Genomic DNA, 20583 nt, shown 5'->3' on the forward strand with positions numbered 1-20583 from the left:
ACACGAATAAACTGAATCCAGCATATGTAGTTTGTATTATTGCAATACTTGTACCTCTATTGTTGGTACTTTTTGGGTAGGGGTAACAAGACTTTCGGACCACCCAGTACAATTCGCTGACAGCGTGTTTTTAGCAAGAAATATTTTTAAAGAATCTGGCAAATGACAAAGATTTGCAAGTGACCAAATCAGACATAGACAAGGTGCCGTTACCTTTAATTCATGTAATTGATATATTTTAAGTGGCGATGCTAAATTCTCAGAAACAGAAAACCCTGATTTGACGACTAATACGGGAGAAGACTGCATAAATAAATTCCGGAAATATTCAAAAGAGAAGAGTATTATCAAAGTTAATGTTTACCAATCTATGTACGGTACAGGGACCTCTTACGGTGTTTGGTTCACTTTCGCTTACTTGGTGAGTAAGCCTACAAACTACTTTTGTTGTTGTTGTTGGTGGTGGTGGTGGTGGGGTAGGAAAGTCCTATGGAAGAGCCTAAAAAAAGTCTGAAAAAGTTAATTAGCGTTGAGTTAAAGATGCAGGAATTTTAGAATAGGATATTCATGATTTATTTATTAGAGTGAAAATGTAAAAAAATAAATAATGTTCATATTAAATAGCACAAAAAAATAATTAATAATACAATACAGCGCATCTATTTTATTTTTCGTTGGTGACCGTAAATTTTAGCACATTTCAATTGACGTTAAAAGTTAGGAATATGTTTACAACTTAGGCGTGTGGGGAAAATATTGTGTGGGGCCCCAGTAAGCTGGAGGTCGGATCATACCTTGCTACTTTTCATTCTTATCACACCCTGTCATGCTTATTCTTCATTTGTTTGTTTGTATGGTGTTTTTACGTTGCATGGAACCAATGGTTATTCAGTAACGGGACCAACGGCTTTACGTGACTTCCGAACCACGTCAAGAGTGAACTTTTATCACCAGAAATACACTTCTATTAACATCAGTATATTCAGAATCCTTGTTATGAACAGACTGGAGAAAAAACTTATAAATCCTTTTAGATAGACGAACCGGTTTTTAAGGAAGACATATTTCAAGAATCAAATGTTCGTGTTTGAACACCGCAGCAGCGTATGGAGTTTAAATATCTCCTTATGTCTGATTAAGAGAAGGCATTTGACTTTAAATACGTCGAGCTGACTGACATTTTGCACGAATGAAGTTCGTGAAGTTAATATCGAAACAGGTCTCGCCGAAGGAAATTGCAGTAGAAGACGGGTTGCTACATTGAAATGTTACCTCATTTTGGCTGCTGGCTCTTCTCGCAGATTTCGTAATGAAAGAAGTTTTCTAAGTGGGAAGAGAAGACTTCGATTTGAGTAACGACAGCAACTTGGCAAACTTAGAATAAGCAGGGCATTCTTGGGAATGCATAAAACATTTAGAGACATGGGACTGAAAATATAAGAAACTTAGCACTTAGAAAACGCAGGTCATTCTTGGGAATGCATAATACATTTAGAGACATGGGACTGAAAATATAAGAAACTTGGCAGACTTAGAATACGCAGGTCATGTTTGGGAATGCTTAATACATTTCGAGAGACGGGACTGAAAATAATATAAACTTGGCAGACTTAGAATACGCAGGTCATGCTTGGGAATGCTTAATACATTTAGAGAGACGGGACTGAAAATATAAGAAAAATAGAAGAAATGAGGTCAGGGTATAATACAGAGGGACTTAATAACATCAGAAATAGTTAAGATAAATGCAGCTGAATCGTTCAAATATCCACTACGGGGCTGAGTGCGATTTGAAAAATAGATTTTTTACGCCAAACTAAGGTTGAACAAAATGAAATACGAATTTTTATTGCTAGACGTACACAAATCGCGTTATGTCATTGAAGCTATATCTAAAGATTGTGCAGCTCCGGGAATAAACCATTAAAGAGAATACCAGGAATCAGATGGCATAATGGAACCAGATATGACGCCGTATGCGGAAGAGACATTGATGAAAGGGAGGTAGAGCTACACTGGATAAGGTCTTCGCACCAAAAGATTCGTGTTTTTTTGGGATGGGGAACTATGAAAAGCCCCACTTGGAGATGAGTGGCGACTGATTACGTAGTCTTTGCATCCTGCGACACTGGAAATGGTTATATATAATTATATATAACATACAACGTGATAATAGACATAAGAGTGGGCTGCCTTAAAAAATAAAAAAAGTCATTTTTTATAAGGCAGCTTCAGGTCATCTGGTCTCAATGAAATGTTCTAAGGTTTTTTCTTTTTCTCTTTCTCTCTCTAAACCCTGCATGACTTTCATTTCCTACATGCACAGGAAATGAGGCAATAGAGGAAGCTGAGTTAAATACACAAAGGTGCACCCAGATAAGGTGAAATGAGGTGAAAATGTTGTATACCTGCTGTTGTCGACAGCTGGAACGTTATCGAAAATGACGTTTGCGATGCTCTAAGTAGTATACTTGAATATGATCATCGCAAACAATTATTAAATATATTTCAAACTTACCTTGTCTTTAAGCAAGACTTGATCCGTTACTTATTTACGGACAAAAAGGTAATATAAATAACAGAATGAACAAAAGCATCCTTACAAATATGGACTTGAATTGGGCTTAAAATTATCTGAAGACAAAGAACAATATTCATATAAGCCAGTACTTTAGCTTACTCGGAGAGTAAGCCTACAAAATACTCTGTTGTTGTGGTGGGGATTGTTGTTGTTCTTGTCCTTGTTGTTTGGTTGTATGGTGTTTTTACGTTGCATGGAACCAGTAATTATTCAGCAACGGGACCAACGGCTTTACGTTACTTCCGAACCACGTCGAGAATGAACTTCTATCACCAGAAATACACATCTCTCACTCCTCAATGGAATGGCCGAGAATCGAACCCGCGACCACCGAGGTGGGACGATAATGCCATACCAACCACGCCGCTGGGGCGCTCTTGTCCTTGTTGCGGGTAGGAAAGCGCTATGGAAAAGCCTAAAAGGTCTGGAAAGGGTGATTCGTGTTGAGTTAAAGATAAAGGAATTTTAGGATAGGATATTTGTGATTTATTTCAAAAAAAAATTATAAAAATAAATAGTGTGCATGTTAAACAGTACAGAACAATGATTTATAATAAAATATAATGTACTTATTTTAATTTTCGTTGGTGAAACAAAACACTATTTAACCGTTGATTTTAGCACGCGCCCTGTATAAGCTGGGGGTCGGATCTCGCCTTGTTCAAAGACTTTTGCACTTTTTACCATCATTTCATAGAAAGAAAACATACGGCGATTTCGTATCGGTCAAATTTAACAGGTATCAGAGTATAAAACGACCACCTACACTGTTAGATATCAGTATTACTGCCTTTCTATATCAGCACTACTACCTTATTATTGATATTTTAATAATAGTTGATATGCAATAGCAATATGCCACATCATTTTTAAGTTGAGTGAATTGTAATTACAAAAGCATATTGTACGAAATTTTATGAGAGACAGTTTATAAACACCCAAGTCGAGAGGGGTCATCTTCAAGTGGTGTATTTGCTATTCACGCTCCAATGTATGTCTTCACGTAATCAGCAGCTGAAATGTTGTCGAAATCGTTCGTCAATTCTCCCGTATGCATTCTTGTTTTCCTCAACGACCCAGGCTGACGACGCAGCAAAACCCTCACTCATATTTACATCCTAGCCAGGGAGATGATAAGCCCTTACGGGATGCAGGCCTCACACGGCACCTTCTACTACCACGACAGCCATTTAACTCGATATTAGGCATTATTAAAATGCGGAGCGTTCGGTCTGGGGGAGGCCAGGCAGAAGCCGCCGTGGGAAGTCCATTAAGCCAACTTGAAATGGCCTGGTAAACTCACCGGTAATGGCGGTAACACTTTTGCCCGCCGCCCCCAGAATGACTCTTTCCCGCCTCAATGACTCCGAGATTAAAAGAAAACGAAGGCGCCTGGAACCGAGACAAGTCCTTTTACAATAGCTGCCACTGCCGCGTAATTGTGAGAGATACCTCTTGTTAGGGAGACTGATAATGCCCGTCTCTTTGTTGAGAGAGAGAGAGAGAGAGAGAGAGAGAGAGGGCGAAACCACAGAGGAAGACAAGGCCATTCCTTCCTGGGCCTCTATCCTCCGTCCCTGCTTCCTTCACCCCTCACAACCCAACTACTCCTGGAAAGCTATTACGCCCTCTCTCTCCTTTCTCTTTGAGAAAAAAAGAAGAAGAAAAAAAGGAGAATCAGAGGATGTGCTGTGTCGTCTCGGCTTCTCACCGGTAACTATGAAAGTGGCACATAGTGCTGCCTTCCTCTGAATGGGGTTTTGTTCCATGGAATAATCAGAGTGTAAGTCCCTTTCCCCTTGTTCTAGACAATGGACAGTTTCTGGGAAGAACACGAAAATGGGAAAGAGAGAGGGAGTCGTGTTCTTTACTTATACTGCATATATGTATATGTATATATATATATATATATATATATATATATATATATATATATATATATATATATATATATAAGAAAGCTAATACCACAGGAAAATGATAGTCAGAATCCAAGCGCTTTCGTCTTTACTAAGACATTGTCAAGGAGCGAATGAAATACAATAGGAAAGAAAGGTCTCAGGTACACAACAAGATCAAGAATACCAGATGGTTAATTGTCAAAAGGGTAAAAATTAAAAGAGATAATCCAGGATTATCGGATATCACACGGTCACAAACCTAAACCCTAACCGAAATTACAAAGTATCTTTACAGTCCAAAAAACATGTAAAAAACTGAATATATTAATTTTGTTGCTTATATTTATCTACAACTTTTTTCATTATGAAAAGCATCAAGTTTATTTAAACTTGATGTTTTCATAATGAAAAAAGTTGTAGATAAATATAAGCAACAAAATTAATATATTCAGTTTTTACATGTTTTGGACTGTAAAGATACTTTGTAATTTCGGTTAGGGTTTAGGTTTGTGACCGTGTGATATCCGATAATCCTGGATTATCTCTTTTAATTTTTACCCTTTTGACAATTAACCATCTGGTATTCTTGATCTTGTTGTGTACCTGAGACCTTTCTCTCCAATTGTATTTCATTCGCTCCTTGACAATGTCTTAGTAAAGACGAAAGCGCTTGGATTTCTGACTATCTTTTTCCTGTGGTATTCGCTTACTTAATGAAGTCACGTGCATCTACTGTGATTTTTTAAGCATATATATATATATATATATATATATATATATATATATATATATATATATATATATATATAAAACGCTCCAGTACAAAATTTCAAAGAAAATGTACCCTTCATTCTTCCTATAACAATTATACATACAGTATATTGTAATTCTTTAACTACCATGTTACCGCTTCTTAAAGGAGCATTTATTCTGGATAACTGGTTCTACCAGGGCCGGGTAACTGACAGGTGCTGGTCTGACAACAGCTCGTTTAAAAGTTAAACACGGAGGGAACTCAAACAAAAGGGCCACACTTTGGAGTAAGAATTAAATGCAAATAAGATAATAAAAACCAAAAACATTTAACATGAAAACGATGCATTTCATCAGACTGCTGTCCATGCATTGCCAGTTCAGAAGGCCACTGATATATAAAAAAAAAGAAATTTGTAACGTTACTGTAGTATTGTTTTCTGCTGTTAAAAAAAATTACCATCAGCGATTGTTTACCTCCAATCTATGAACACACGTTGTCAAGGAGGGTTATCGGTGGAATGCAGTAATGGAGAGAGAGAGAGAGAGAGAGAGAGAGAGAGAGAGAGACTGAAAAGAATATGCAAGTATGAATTGAATGTCACTGATGCAGCCATCACCTTCTCTGAAGCCATGAACTCGTCTCTTTTCTGTTCGTCTTTTCGACGCCAGCAAGTACTAATTAATCAGCCGATCAATTCTCTTTTCTGTATGCAGTGTTTAAAAGCATGCTGAAAAAATTTGGTCTACAGAGAAGGCTCGATGAATGAGGGAAAAACACTATTTGGTTACTTCCTGCATTGCAAAATATAGAAATCAAGTCCACGCTTCGTGACACCTGAATTAATCGATGTATCTAATGGATAACTGGGATTTGCTGGAATTCAACGTCATCAGTACACAAAGATACCTGGCAGCTACTTCAACACGTAAAAAATGCTGCGAAGTTTCTTCGGCGTAATCGAGTTTTCTGTACAAGCCGCTACAGCATATAATCAAGGCCTCCGATAATAGATCTATCTCTCAGTGGTCTCGGTATAATGCTGTATGATCCGCGGCCCATGCAATTTTAACCATGGCCCGTTGGTGGCCTATATTATACCGTTGCCAGAAGTACGATTATGGCTAAAGTTGACTTTTAATAAAATAAAAACTACCGAGGTTAGAGGGCTGCAATTTGGTATGTTTGATGGTTGGAGGGTGGATGATCAACATACCAATTTGCAACCCTCTAGCCTACTGTATGTTTATTGCCACATAATCTTACAACATACAACATAAATATGTTTGTTCATGTTTTTAACATTATAAAGAAGTAGAGCATCACAAGTAGTGACCAGAAGACTATCACAACTTATCACAAAATATATTTCCTTCTTTAATGATTTCATAACAGAATATACCAATTTCGACATAACATCGATAAACGTGGGGATACCGAAATCAATCAATTGACATGTTAACAAAGATTTCGCCCCTCTCAGGATGCAAATGTTGCTTGAAAAAGTCAGCGTGCATATTAACTTTGCTATGTTATTATTATTATCATTATTATTATTATTCATAAGACGAACCCTCTTCATAAGGAACAAGCCCACCAAAGGGGCCATTGGCTTGAAATTCAAGCTTCCAAAGAATATGGTGTTCATTAGGAAGAAGTACGAAGAGGTAAAGGACAATACAGAAGAAAATTGATCAATTGATAAATAGATAAAAATGCATTAAAATGGAAGGAGAACAGCATCCTCAAGGTGAATGCTGCACAGTCCAACAGTGTGAGGAATAAGTTAGTATATCTTAGTCTTACCAGACCATTGAGCTGATTAACAGCTCTCCTAAGGCTGGCCCGAAGGATTAGATTTTTATTTGCGTACCTGAGAACCAATTGGTTACTTGACAACGGGACCAATACAGCTTATTGTGAGATCCGAACCACATTATATCGAGAAATGAATTTCTAACCACCAAAAATAAATTCCTCTGGTTCCGCATTGGCAGCAGCGGGGAGCGAACTCGGGCTACCAAATTGATAGCCCGGTACCCAACCCACTCGTCCAATGGGGATAAGAGGATTTGCTTTTTAGTAGGAATAAGAAAGTTAATTGTCAGAAACCCAGATTAAAATAGCACATTAATTTCTAAACTGGTACCTATGACGCACTTGATGTGGTTTATAATAATAATAATAATAATAATAATAATAATAATAATAATAATAATAATAATAATAATAATAATAATAATAAAAGCCCCAGTAGTGTTAAAAAAAATATTTTTGTACAATGCTATTTTTCAACACTAATGTGGCTTTTAATTGTCAATATTATAGACTCGATACGAAGGTTCCTTAGTTCAATAATAATAATAATAATAATAATAATAATAATAATAATAATAATAATAATTCCCGGTCGTTTTCCGTGTTTATTTTGTGCCAAACCCCTGAAACTGTATAGAGTTGAACTGAATGTAAGATTTAGGCCAAAGGCCAAGCAGTGGGAACTACGAGGTCATTCAGTGCTGAAACGGAAACTGACAGTAAAAGGGTTGAAAGGTTTAACACGATCCTGTCTTTTTTTTTTTTTTTTTTTTTACCGACCTCCATTTATAATATTTGATGATATACGGTAAAGGTTATTAACAAATACTATAATATAAATGTAATCAGGTCTTTAACAGGACGTTACTCCAAAATGACTGGACACGAAGAAATGAGTTGATGCCAATAAACTGAAGTAATATATATATATATATATATATATAAATATACTATATATATATATATATATAATATATATATATATATATATATATATATATATATATATACATATATGTATATGTATATACATATATGTATATTGATCCAGTTATCGCATATGGAGCGCGACAATCTGGAAAAAATCAGTCTTATTCATTTTGTCAAATACCTGGAGGGGAGGGGGATAGTCAATACATGCCTCATGTCCTATTTCACTCATTATCATGATGTCAAAACAATATCTTTTTCCTTCTGCCAAATAAATAAATAAATAAATAAAAATATAAAAAAATAGTAAAAATAAATAAAAGAAAATAAAGCATGGTGTCAAATATCGACATGCAGAATATATATACATCAATATATACATCAATATTGCAAACTGCATTGCATATAGTCCACGAAGTATATAGTGTACGAAGTATATAGAAACAAAACGTTCTCCTTAACATTCCATAGGCAAGAAACCACACGAAAAGAATATCATTCTATGTTGTTGTTTTAGATTCAGCTGGCCTTATGCCGGCACGGGCCCCTTGCTCCTAGAACAGCCCGTAATAACATCATTCTGAGTAATGCGGTTATGACCACCACCGGACTGAAAGGCAACACGGAAATGAAATGGGGTTGTCTGGCGCCATTTAAAAAAAAAAAAGAAAAAGAAAATGACACAGAGATGATATCGTCGTTAAATGATTTCCGAAGATTAGATTGGCTTCGGTCAGGAAATTAGAATTCCCCAGCTTCGCCGTTCATACATGGCTGATTTAGAAGGTGAAAAAAGAAAAAAAAGTTCTAGAGAGAGAGAGAGAGAGAGAGAGAGAGAGAGAGAGAGAGAGAGAGAGAGAGAGAGACAATTTTAAAATGAAAAATATTAAATACCTCAAAGCGAGAGAGAGAGAGAGAGAGAGAGAGAGAGAGAGAGAGAGAGAGAGATAATTTTAAAATGTAAAGCATTAGATACTCCAAAGCGAGACAGAGAAAGACTATTTTTCCAAATTATTAAATGTTGCAAAGAGAGAGAGAGAGAGAGAGAGAGAGAGAGAGAGAGCGTTCTGTGACCCGAGTCATTCGAGATGCTTTTTGGAAGAATTCGTTTTCCATTGCTAAAAAAAAAATCTAATTTATCATCAATCCGTGAATGCTAAGTTCGTTGCAGATTTGGCATTCTGAAATATGAAATGGCTCCTGTCACATTTAACCTCATGCAAAGTTACGTATATACTAAAACGCCTTAAATTATTCGCATTAGTTATTAATCCAGGTGTCTTCGTGACTACAAAACTGGAATAATTGCAACAAAATTGAAATAATTTGGTAACTGCACTGCACATGTCATATACCTAGTACATTATGCATAGTGCTTCCTGAATGTTAATAAATATAGGTACGAGTCAACGTAATCCTTTGTATTTTTTGTCCCGGGTTTGAAATGAGAAGTTTTCGAAATTCACATACAAAATATCCATATTGTCACAGATTAAGGCATTATGATCTATGGCGCAACGCCTGGGATAAACAGCAATAAACTTTATATCTCAACAAAGAAGGAAATCTATCAAATTTTGAATGGTGGAAATTTATATATATCTTTTACGTTATTTTTTCCGAAACAAGTGAGCTTAGAACTGGCATTAAAATTAGTACCCTAAATTGACAGAGACAGCTCAAAGAAATATAACAATTAATGCTCTCTCTCTCTCTCTCTCTCTCTAGAACTTTTTTCCTTACTCTTCAAAGAGCAACTGTTGGCATAAATACAGTCACACTATACAATATTGGCAAAGTAACTGATCACAGTTTTCAAGTGATGATAAATGCATATATCTGTAATACTTTGCTTATGGCTGATGCATATTTTCTTGTGTTCGGTTACTTCAAAAACTCATTCTTACATTTAAATTCAATTTAAGCTTTTGAACATACCAAGAAAGAAATTGCATCTATTCAGCTCCGAAATACACAGTAAAAACAAGTTTGCAATGCCCGTTCGAAGAAATATCGCAAAGTACAAACTCGGGGATGTTAGAAAATCACAAAACCACATGATTATACCTTTATCAATAATCGAAGCTAAATATCCTCTCCACTATGGCAGGAAATGTTATTCTATAGCGAAAAGATTCATTGGTTGTACAATATATAATGCTGTATAAAATAATCAGCTGACTAGATAAGGTAGAGTGAGGGGGCGTCCCAAGTCTCCCGAGTGATGCCATATGCACGCCTCATGGCTAACTTTAACCTTAAATAAAATATAAACTACTGACGTTAGAGGATTGTAATTTGGTAAGTTTGATTATTGGAGGGTGGATGATCAAAACACCAATTTGCAGCCCTCTGGCTTCAATAATTTTTTTTATTTTTTTGTTTATTTTTTTATAGATCTGAGGGCGGACAGACAAAACCGGCACAATATTTTTCTTTTACAGAGAACTACAAATCAACCTACACTGTTAAAACTACCTAAGTTATAAACGTAAGGTAAAAATGATCTATATTACCAGAAGGTGGAAGGAGATCCGCTATTCAACCGGGAAGACTTCACTGCTTGGACTTCATGCGCAGCAAAATTCGGGAAAATCCGTCACCATGACGGTAATCCCTTGATTTTCACATCCCAGAACCAAAGGAGCTGGAATCAACGGTGATGACCGAGAAGAAGCACTTCCTTCCTGCGTAAGCAACGCGTGCATTCGTTATATACGTAACGCGAGACACAGTTCAATGGGTCATTTCGCACCTTCCTCCATTATTCATGCGCTTGCATTGAGGATCCGGCCAAATGGTGATGAAGTGCTCAGTCCTCAGTCCACGGCCGTCACACACACACACACACAGTTGCTGAGGACTGTGTGATATTCTATTTGAAAGATGGGTATTTATTGCACGTAAGGGGATTAGGGACCAATTTCTTAAAATTCATGACCACACGTTTCATAAAATGTCACAAAATAATGTATTCAAAGTCCCTGATAAGACAGCTGTTTACCGCTATGCATCAGAACAGTTAGGAAATTGTATGAACGCATGATTATGACTTCCAGAAGTGATGTCATGACCACGATGACAGAATGGCACAGCCCTACGCTGAAGAGGTTTGCATGATAACTCATTGAAAAGATGACTCCGTGCTTACGAAACCAGATTAAAAAATGTTATTACTTCATTACCTTGGTGTTGTGACATCACACAGTGGCAGCAACAAAGAGGTGCAATAGAACGAGGCGTGATCCGATCTTCAGCTTACTCGTGACGCATGCAAGATTTTCCCCTCACGCATAAGTTGTAAGCATTATATTCCTAACTTTTAAAGTAGATTAAAACATGCTAGAAATCCACGGTCAAACAAAGCCTCGTTTCACCAACGAAAATTAAAATAAATACAATATATTTTATTAGAAATAATTTTTCTGTAGTGTTTAACATGCACATGATTTAATTTTTACAATTTCATTCTAATAAATAAATCATAAACAACACAGGAAAATTATTTCTAATAAAATATAACATTCATTTTAATTTTCGTTGGTGAAACAAGGATCTATTTAATGTTTACAACTTATGCCTGAGGGGACAATCTTGCACGCGTCCAAAGTAAGCTGGAGGTTGGATCACGCCTTGATATTTCCATAAAAGAGGCTCAGACCAACTAATTTTGTCGACCATCTCAAACTCCATTCATCACCAATGTCGATTTTCCGCGATAAAAAAAAAACCGCTATCCTTATCAGCCATAATCACTAACTTATTCAGAGATACAGAATACATATTTTCACTTTTACAGGATAGCGGACGAATCCTAGACATGACAATCCAATGTTTCCACATCTTTGAAGCGTAAAGCACAGCGAAGCCCATTAATTTTATTTGTAAAAAGAACACTAATTCATAAGGCAGAAATAACAAGACAAAACCCAGTTGAGATTTAATCAGCCAGCCACAACGTCACTAAAGGCATCGCCCGATTCTATATCTCGTACTACGAAGAGTGAAACCGTAAGTGGACCTTCTCGACGACGAAATCATCCCTTCAGCTTCGAGGAGGACCCCTCCTGCTAGGTAGTCTTCCGTTATAATAGGCCATCTCAACTTCATATATTGCCGAAGATGAGGGAAAAGTAAAGCGCAAAACTCACAAAAAGAGTAACTCGACCAAACTCACAGAACTCGGCGGCAACTTGGAAAACCTCATTTGGGGAAGACTCAGTCTCGTCGTGGTGTTTTGATTTTGGGAGAAGGGACAACTTAGAGAGAGAGAGAGAGAGAGAGAGAGAGAGAGAGAGAGAGAGAGAGAGAGTTACAAGAATCAGGATGTCTCAAAGACTTGTTAGTCCATCCGAGGAGACATCGTGTGCTCACTTATCTGTAGGAGCAAGGTTTTACTGTGCATTCACAGTGTCCTAATGGTTTTGTCTAGCTTTCTCTTAAACTCTTCCACAGAGAGAGAGAGAGAGAGAGAGAGAGAGAGAGAGAGAGAGAGAGAGAGAGATAGGATAGTAAGAAGAATTGTTTAACGGCCGGGAGACAGAGAGAGGTTAATAAAACAGAAATGAAATGACGGAAAGGAGCTGGCTGGGAATTGAGACGGGACAAGCAATGGAGGAAAAAAGCGGGTTAAACGGCCTTGAAGAGACGAGACTAGAGAGAGAGAGACGAGAGAAGGAGGGATGAGAGAAGAGAGAGAGAGAGAGAGAGAGAGAGAGAGAGAATCTTAAAATATAAAGCATTAGACACCTCAAAGCGAGACAGAGAAAGACTATTTCTCAAATCATTAACTGTCCCAAAGTAAGAGAGAGAGAGAGAGAGAGAGAGAGAGAGAGAGAGAGAGAGAGAGAGAGAGAGAGAGAGAGAGAGGAGTCCAGCGGAGGTTTTTCCAAAACCAGCTCACGTCCAGAGGGCCGTCAAGAGCTCTGAAATCTCTCTAATAAGACGAATTTATTGTGTTTGACCCCGCAGCCTCCTAGAATAGAAATTACGGATTTTTGAAGGAAGGAAGGAAGGAATGAAGAAGAAACCTTTGAAGATAGAAGAGAGGAAGGAGGGGGGGGGGGGGGGCGACGAGGGGGTGGGGGGAAACACGGAAAAGAAGAGAGAAGTTAGGATGACCAAAAAAGTAAAAAAAAAAAGTATCTGTAATTAAGAAAGTAATTGCTTCGTTTTCTTTTTTTCCCAAATCTTAAAATAAGACGTGTCACTAATATACTGAACAAATCCACACTGACGTAAGTGCAATATATATATATATATATATATATATATATATATATATATATATATATATATATATATACACATATATATATGTATATGTATATATATATATATATATATATATATATATATATATATATATATACACTTGCATATTATTTCCTCATTCATAAAAAAGTTAATTAACATTTGATGCGGCTTGTCTACCGGTCATCTCGATAAACATTTATAAGAGAAATACGGCTCCAAACAAATACATGAGCAAATGGTGACATCGTCTAACATTATCAGTAAGAACTGAGATTGACTCAGTAATTCATTAGCAAATATTACTACAGTAGATTCATATCAACCGTGAATCTGATGTCTAGGCCTGTTCCTTACGACGCTCCTGATTGGCTGTTGATAAGCCAATTACAAGGCTGGAAACTCGAGAGTTCACATGGGCAGAACATATGTTCCACCTCTCCTGAGGGTACGTCTTTCAAAAGTATCCCTCAGGAGAGGTGGAACATACATCCTGCCTACGTGAACTCTCTCGAGAGACTGAGGGTTTTCAGCCCTGTGACTGGCTTATCAACAGCCAATCAGGAGCGTAGTAAGGGACTGGCCTAGACATCAGATGCACTGTTGATATGAATCTACTATAGTCACAAAATTATGACCTATTTGATGTAGATTCATAAAAGCGTGAACATTCACAATCTCGATGTGACTCCAGTTCCTCACTGGACGGGTGGGTTGCGTACTCGCCTATCAATCTGGTAGTCCGAGTTCGCTCCCTGCTGCCGCCAATGCGAAGCCAGAGGAATTCATTTCTGGTGATTAGTAGTTCATTTCTCGAAATAATGTGGTTCGGATCCCACAGTAAGCTGTAGGTCCCTTTGCTAAGTAACCAGTTGGTTCCTAGCCACGGAAATCAATATCTACTCCTTCGGGCCAGCCCTTTATAGGAGAGCTGTTAATCAGCTCAGTGGTCTGGTCAAACTAAGATATACCTAACTCAACTCAATGGGAATACGTAAATTGCTCGAACCGGCAAGAAAAAGACATAGAAATCAAAATCTGAGAAGCCTGAATCTATCTCTACCTGTTCCAAATGGCCACGATTTGTCGAAATGTCATTCAAGAACACGAGTGTGTCACCATGTTCCGGAGAATCTAAGAGCATTCTGGTCACTTCCTGGTCCCTATGACGAGAGGTAACGCTGATCAACGTAGAAGTCCGCCATTATGACGTTACTAGATTCATTTCAAATAAGTCATTCTTTTGCTAAAATCGTTCTTACAAAGAACAAAACGAAGAATAAGTTTTCGTATGCATGCGATTTGTATTTTAGATAAGCACGCCAGGATGTAACTTCAGCGTGGTAAACAAAGACAATTTCTCACTCTCTCTCTCTCTCTCTCTCTCTCTCTCTCTCTCTCCTGGTGGGAATGGAGGAAAGGAATAAAGTTGGTGGAAAGGATGGGGCCTCGCCTACCCCCATCCCCCCGACCCCCCACCAAGGCTGCTGTCTGAGGAAAAGGCGGATGGGGGGGACTAGCTGACAAAAGCGACGAGGGTGTCTGGAAAGGCCAAGTCTGTAACGCCTTTAGCAGGAGACATAATATTATCATTGGCTTCGGCAGGAGACACCCTTCGAGATAAGAAAAATGAAACACTGTTTCTTGACCGCTCGATTGTACTACAAAAATTCATGAGGTTTTCCTTTCAAACCTCTCTACTCTTCAATTTCCCTTTCAGCACTGAATGACCTCATAGATCCCAGTGCTTGGCATTTGGCCTAAATTCTATATTCTGTTCAATTCTGCATATCTTTCCCTTTCTCCTCATCATACCAAAAATAACCCTTTCGTAATAATTCATAGTAAATAATTCCAGCTGATTTTGCGATTTCCATCATTTTAAACTGGATTAAAATGATGGAAATCATTTTAATCCAGTTGCCAAGATATTTTAAAGAAAATTGCACACAGATACCACAATTAATAACAACTGTGGTTGAGAGAGAGAGAGAGAGAGAGAGAGAGAGAGAGAGAGAGAGAGAGAGAGAGACGAAGACAATAGCAATGAAACGTCTCTCATTCTCCTAGCGTCCCGGGATAAGATTCTCAGAGTATGAGCCAATATAGCAAAGGATCGTAAAAACCGCCGATATAAGTCCCCCAGATTTGCTTCTTCATAGATCAGTCTTGGGTCAGACGGGCTATAAATATGAGCAACACACGCGCATACTGGCGATAATATCGCCGCTTACATGGATGCCTGAGCACAGACGCTTTTGTGTGTATGCTACAGCATATACCATGGTGTTGAATACGCAAACATTGGGCTTTTTCGACTAGAGGACAAATTAAACGGTCATCATTCACATGCAACCAACTTTTATATGATGCAAATAATGAATTATCTATGGCACATCACGCTACTTATAAAGGAATGCTAGCAATAAAACTATTGGTTTGAAAATCTCATCGACAACTTCTTCACAATTCAACTTCAGCAATGGCAAGGTCATCATTTATTGTCTATTCTTGTAAGATTCTTTTTATTCTTTCCATTACTGCAGAATGTGATACCATACATGGATACTGAATAATAAATACAAACTCCTATTAACTGGCACGAAAAGCTTTAAATTTAAAAAGCACAAAATGCTATTTCAGCCTCTGCAGTGCTCCCGAAAAAGGAAATGCAACTCGTGTTGATTTCAAGCAGATGAAACTGGAGATTCTGAACTACTCCTATCACTGTGAATGAAAGCATCCAGTGTTTCTCTGCGAGAGGGGGATCAAGAATGAGTCTGGTCTTCTGGGGAAGACATCGAAACCTGCTGCCAAGAGGGGGTTTCTACATTACGAAACCACCGTCTCTCATCAGAAGTTCCTCAACATTACTATTCATCTTTTCTCATGTGAGTGGCTAGAAGAGAGCTCCTTATTGGACGAGTCGGTTGCGCACTGTCATTCTGGTAATCTGGGTTCGCTCCTAGCTGCCGCCAATGAGGTATCAAAGGAATTTAGTACTTCTGGTGATTAGAAATTCATGTCTATATATAATGTGGTTTGGATCCCACAATAAGCTGTAGGTCCCGTTGCTAAGTGACCAAATAATTCGTAGCCACGCAAATAAAAAATCTAAAACTTCGGGCCAGCCCTAGGAGGGCTGTTCATCAGCCCAGTGGTCTGGTTAAACTAAGATATTAACTTCGTGGCTAAGACAGCTTTTTCTTGTAACTGAATGCTCATAGACGCAAAACCCCGCAATGGCACATGTCCAGTTGAACGCCAGATAACTCACAATCAATCAATCAATCCAGTTGAACGTCCAACAACAGACTTTTTCGAAAAATCCGCTTTTGTTAGCCCTGGAGTTACGGACTTTAGTACAGCCATAAAAATGGAAAGAGGGCGCTGTTATAATCATCCATTATGACTAAGAGGAATAGTCAGTCAGTTGCTACCAACAGAACAATCATTTAGGGGATAAAGTACAAACATCATTCGAGTGATGATATAGAGGGCCAAGAATTAACTGCTTGGCAAAGATACATTTTAAGAAAAAAATGATGACAAGTACGACTCGGCAAAAAAACGTTCCTAGCAACCATATTTCTTAGAATTGAGAAATATAGACGACTGTTTCTCAAACACAGTAAAGTGTTCTTTTTCATTTGAGATACCGGCAAACACAAGAGACCTAACTTCTTGCTCTTATACAGTTTTCGATTATGAATTTTAAACTACAGGAAATTTGACAAATTTCACCAACAAACAGCGCCTACTCGAGTATCAATTGTAAAAAAAATCATTGATGAATATATTATGATAAACCGGTTTAACGACAGAACAAAATTTCCATTTAAAGCATATCGATCATGTCGATATCGTAAAATCTAAGGGTGGAAATTATTAATTATTCCACGTCTTCAAGGAATAGCTTATCATCATGAATGAACACCTGTAAGTTTTGGAATGAACACGTCAAGTTTCTATCTATAATCCAATTAATTAGCTAAGTGAAAGAACAACCCTTCATTAAATCAGTAATTAAAGGCTGCAGAGGTAATTGGAATCAGACTTTTTCTTTCCACTGACAATCTCCCGAGAAGTCATCCCAAGAACTGGACACGAAATAGAAAAACCAGGCCTTCGTAATCCACGATACGAAGAATCCCAAGACTCTGGACTCAAAGTCTCCCTCCAACCAGACATCAAGAGGAGATAAAACCAGTCATCATATCCATAATTAGAAGCAACACAAGCAAACCCAGTCTGAGAGAAGCCTTTCATCTCATGACCCGAATGAAAAAAAGAGCATCGCAGTGACAAAGGTGAAAGGAGCCTCTCCCTTCATCTCATTAAGAGGAAGGCATTTGTTTAATCCACTGCCAGATTCAATAAACACAATGACTTGGACAGCAATTAAAAGAAGTCCGGTAACTTCACAGGATTCCTGACTCTCTCTCTCTCTCTCTCTCTCTCTCTCTCTCTCTCTCTCCTCTCTCTCTCGCTTCCCCTTTTCTCTCTGATTTCTTTTCAGATAGACGATGACTCAATTAAAAGTCCGTATAGCAGAAGGAGGTAAGTTCCCCGACTACTGACATACAATTTCCAGTTTTGAATCTATATGTAAGCACACACACAAACAAACAAACACACACATATATGTACTATACCTACACACACACACACATATATATATTATACACACAGTGTATGCATTAAGTCATTTCGCTATGCCTGTATACCTTTTCTGATTCAGAGGCAAAGGATACAACGGGTGTTACATGTCAACTATAGGCAATTATTTTAGGAATGAGGTTCCAAGTATATATATCCATATATATACATATTTATACATAATATCTGTATATATATATATATATATATATATATATATATATATATATATATATATATAAAATATAAACATATGCAAACTGAACAAGTGAAAAACGCGCCGGAGATACGAGTTTTCTGTACAAAGTATAATGCCGTATAAAACCATCAGCTCTATGATTGCCACTTCAGTTGCTTACCAGATAAGGTAGAGGTAGGGTGCATTCCATGGCTTCGGAAAGCGCTGCCAGATGCACGATCCATGGCTAACTTTAACCTTGAGTAAAACAAAAACTGCTGAGGCTAGATGATTCCAATTTGGTATGTTTGATGATTGGAGAGTAGATGATCAAAATACCAAGTCGCAGCCCTCTAGTATCAGTAGTTTGTTTAGATCTGAGGGCGAACGGAGAGACAGACAAAGCCGGTACAATAGTATTCTTTTACAGAAAACTGAAAATGACCAAAATACCTGATTAGCAGGTATTTTGGCTTCACTTTTCAATACCATTATAAGCGTTTATGAAAAACCTGACACATGAACTCCCCATAAAAACTAATTACTGCATATCGTGTATGATCCTGAAAAAATGGATACTGTGTACATCACATATTTTATGGTGACCAGAGGAAAAGATCCTAGGCCTACTGGGTCCTCGGCAGCCACTATAACTTAGCATTTGCTTTGGTTATGGCGGACCAAAGTCCAATCCAGACTACTCGCCATTGACTGTGATAAAACAAAGCAAGGGATCTGCTCTTTCTCTTCGAACACAGTTCATTTTCGTCCATAGCACTTCTTTGCCATGTCATAGTAGCCCCCATGATTTGTCAATTTGCATTTTGTCATTTAAACGTATAAAAACATGTCTTTAACACGATAAAGGAATCTATGTGGACTATATACTATAAATATGCAACCAGTTAAAATGGTAACATCTTACACCTAAATTACGCTGGAAAATATGTATGAATCATTATCACAATGGAATAGAGGATATAGTTCTTTGATTGTGCCCACATTCTAAATTATTTGTTTTTATCTATTTTTGTGATACCTTTCTTCTCTGTACCAGGTGCTCAAGTGATTATAATCACACACACACACACACACATATATATATATATATATGTGTGTGTATATTAATTATAATCATTAAGCTACAAATGTCGTTTGATATCCAATTCCCGCTACTTTGGGAATATAACCAAAAGGAAAATTTTTACGTGATAAATGCAATGGTACAGAAGCGTCTCGAACATTCGACACAGTACCTTCCCAACGACACAGTGGTTAGCTACCGTCGACTGGAGGCTTTGGAAAGGCGCTGGTGCGAAGTTCGAGACACTCCAGTACCATTCCATACATATTTCTGCAAGCAATATAAAAGATTGGAAGAGATAATCCGTGGTCAGCCATCTATACCTTATGGCCTGCCCTCTGGAGGAATTTTAAACTATTGACCTGCATCTATCTACCTATCTATCTATCTATCTAGTTATCTATATATATAATTATATATATATATATATATATATATATATATATATATATATATAATATATATATATATATATGAAGATAAAAGGCCCATAAAACGCTATTTGAACGTTGCAACCATATTTTTCGAGCACTTCCTTCTGTGCGCCTGATCTCTGGTAAAAATATATATATATAGAACATCTTACAAGAGTTTTATATACATCTGCCATGTATACAAACTCTTGTAAGATATCCTATGTCCATATTTTTTACCAGAGATCAGGAGCACAAAAGGAAGTGCTCGAAATATATGGTTGCAACGTTCATAATAGTGTTTTACGGGCCTTTTATCTTCATGTCATAATGTCGTATTACAGTAAAAGACATTTAAATATATATATATATATATATATATATATATATATATATATATATATATATATATATATATATATATATTATATATTATATATATATATATATATATATATATATATGTATGTATGTATATTGTCTTTGACGTCTGAATTCCATGACCCTTATGAGGTATTCGTAACTTTCCTTCCATTGAGGCTCATTTCATCATATGACCTTTGAACTTTTCAGATTTCTTATAGGACTGAAGAAAGCGGAATTTCTGGGATTTGTAGCTGACTTGATTATTAATCTATGCTGGTTTACGACCTGGAAGATATTTACCTGTAAATCCGTCTGTGTGAGACGTGTCGCAGATATATTTATATTTTTTTACTAACATATTCGCAATTAAAAGATTTACTCCCATGAAACTGACTTTAAAACCGCAAAAATTTATAGAAAAATCCTTAATTCGATATGCCCGCATATACGAACACTACCTTGTATCTTTCCTCTACTACTGAGGAGATTCTCCCAACTGTGTTTTATATGATTTCCCGATTCTGAAAATGTACTAGATAAAATTAATTTTCAGTTTTCCTTTATGTCATCCGCTCTGCATGACTATACTACATTAGAAATATCTGATTTTAAATTTACTTGTCATAATCTGTTTATTTTTTTATCA

This window comes from Macrobrachium nipponense, chromosome 41 (assembly GCF_015104395.2).
Source record: "Macrobrachium nipponense isolate FS-2020 chromosome 41, ASM1510439v2, whole genome shotgun sequence".
NCBI lineage: Eukaryota > Metazoa > Arthropoda > Malacostraca > Decapoda > Palaemonidae > Macrobrachium > Macrobrachium nipponense.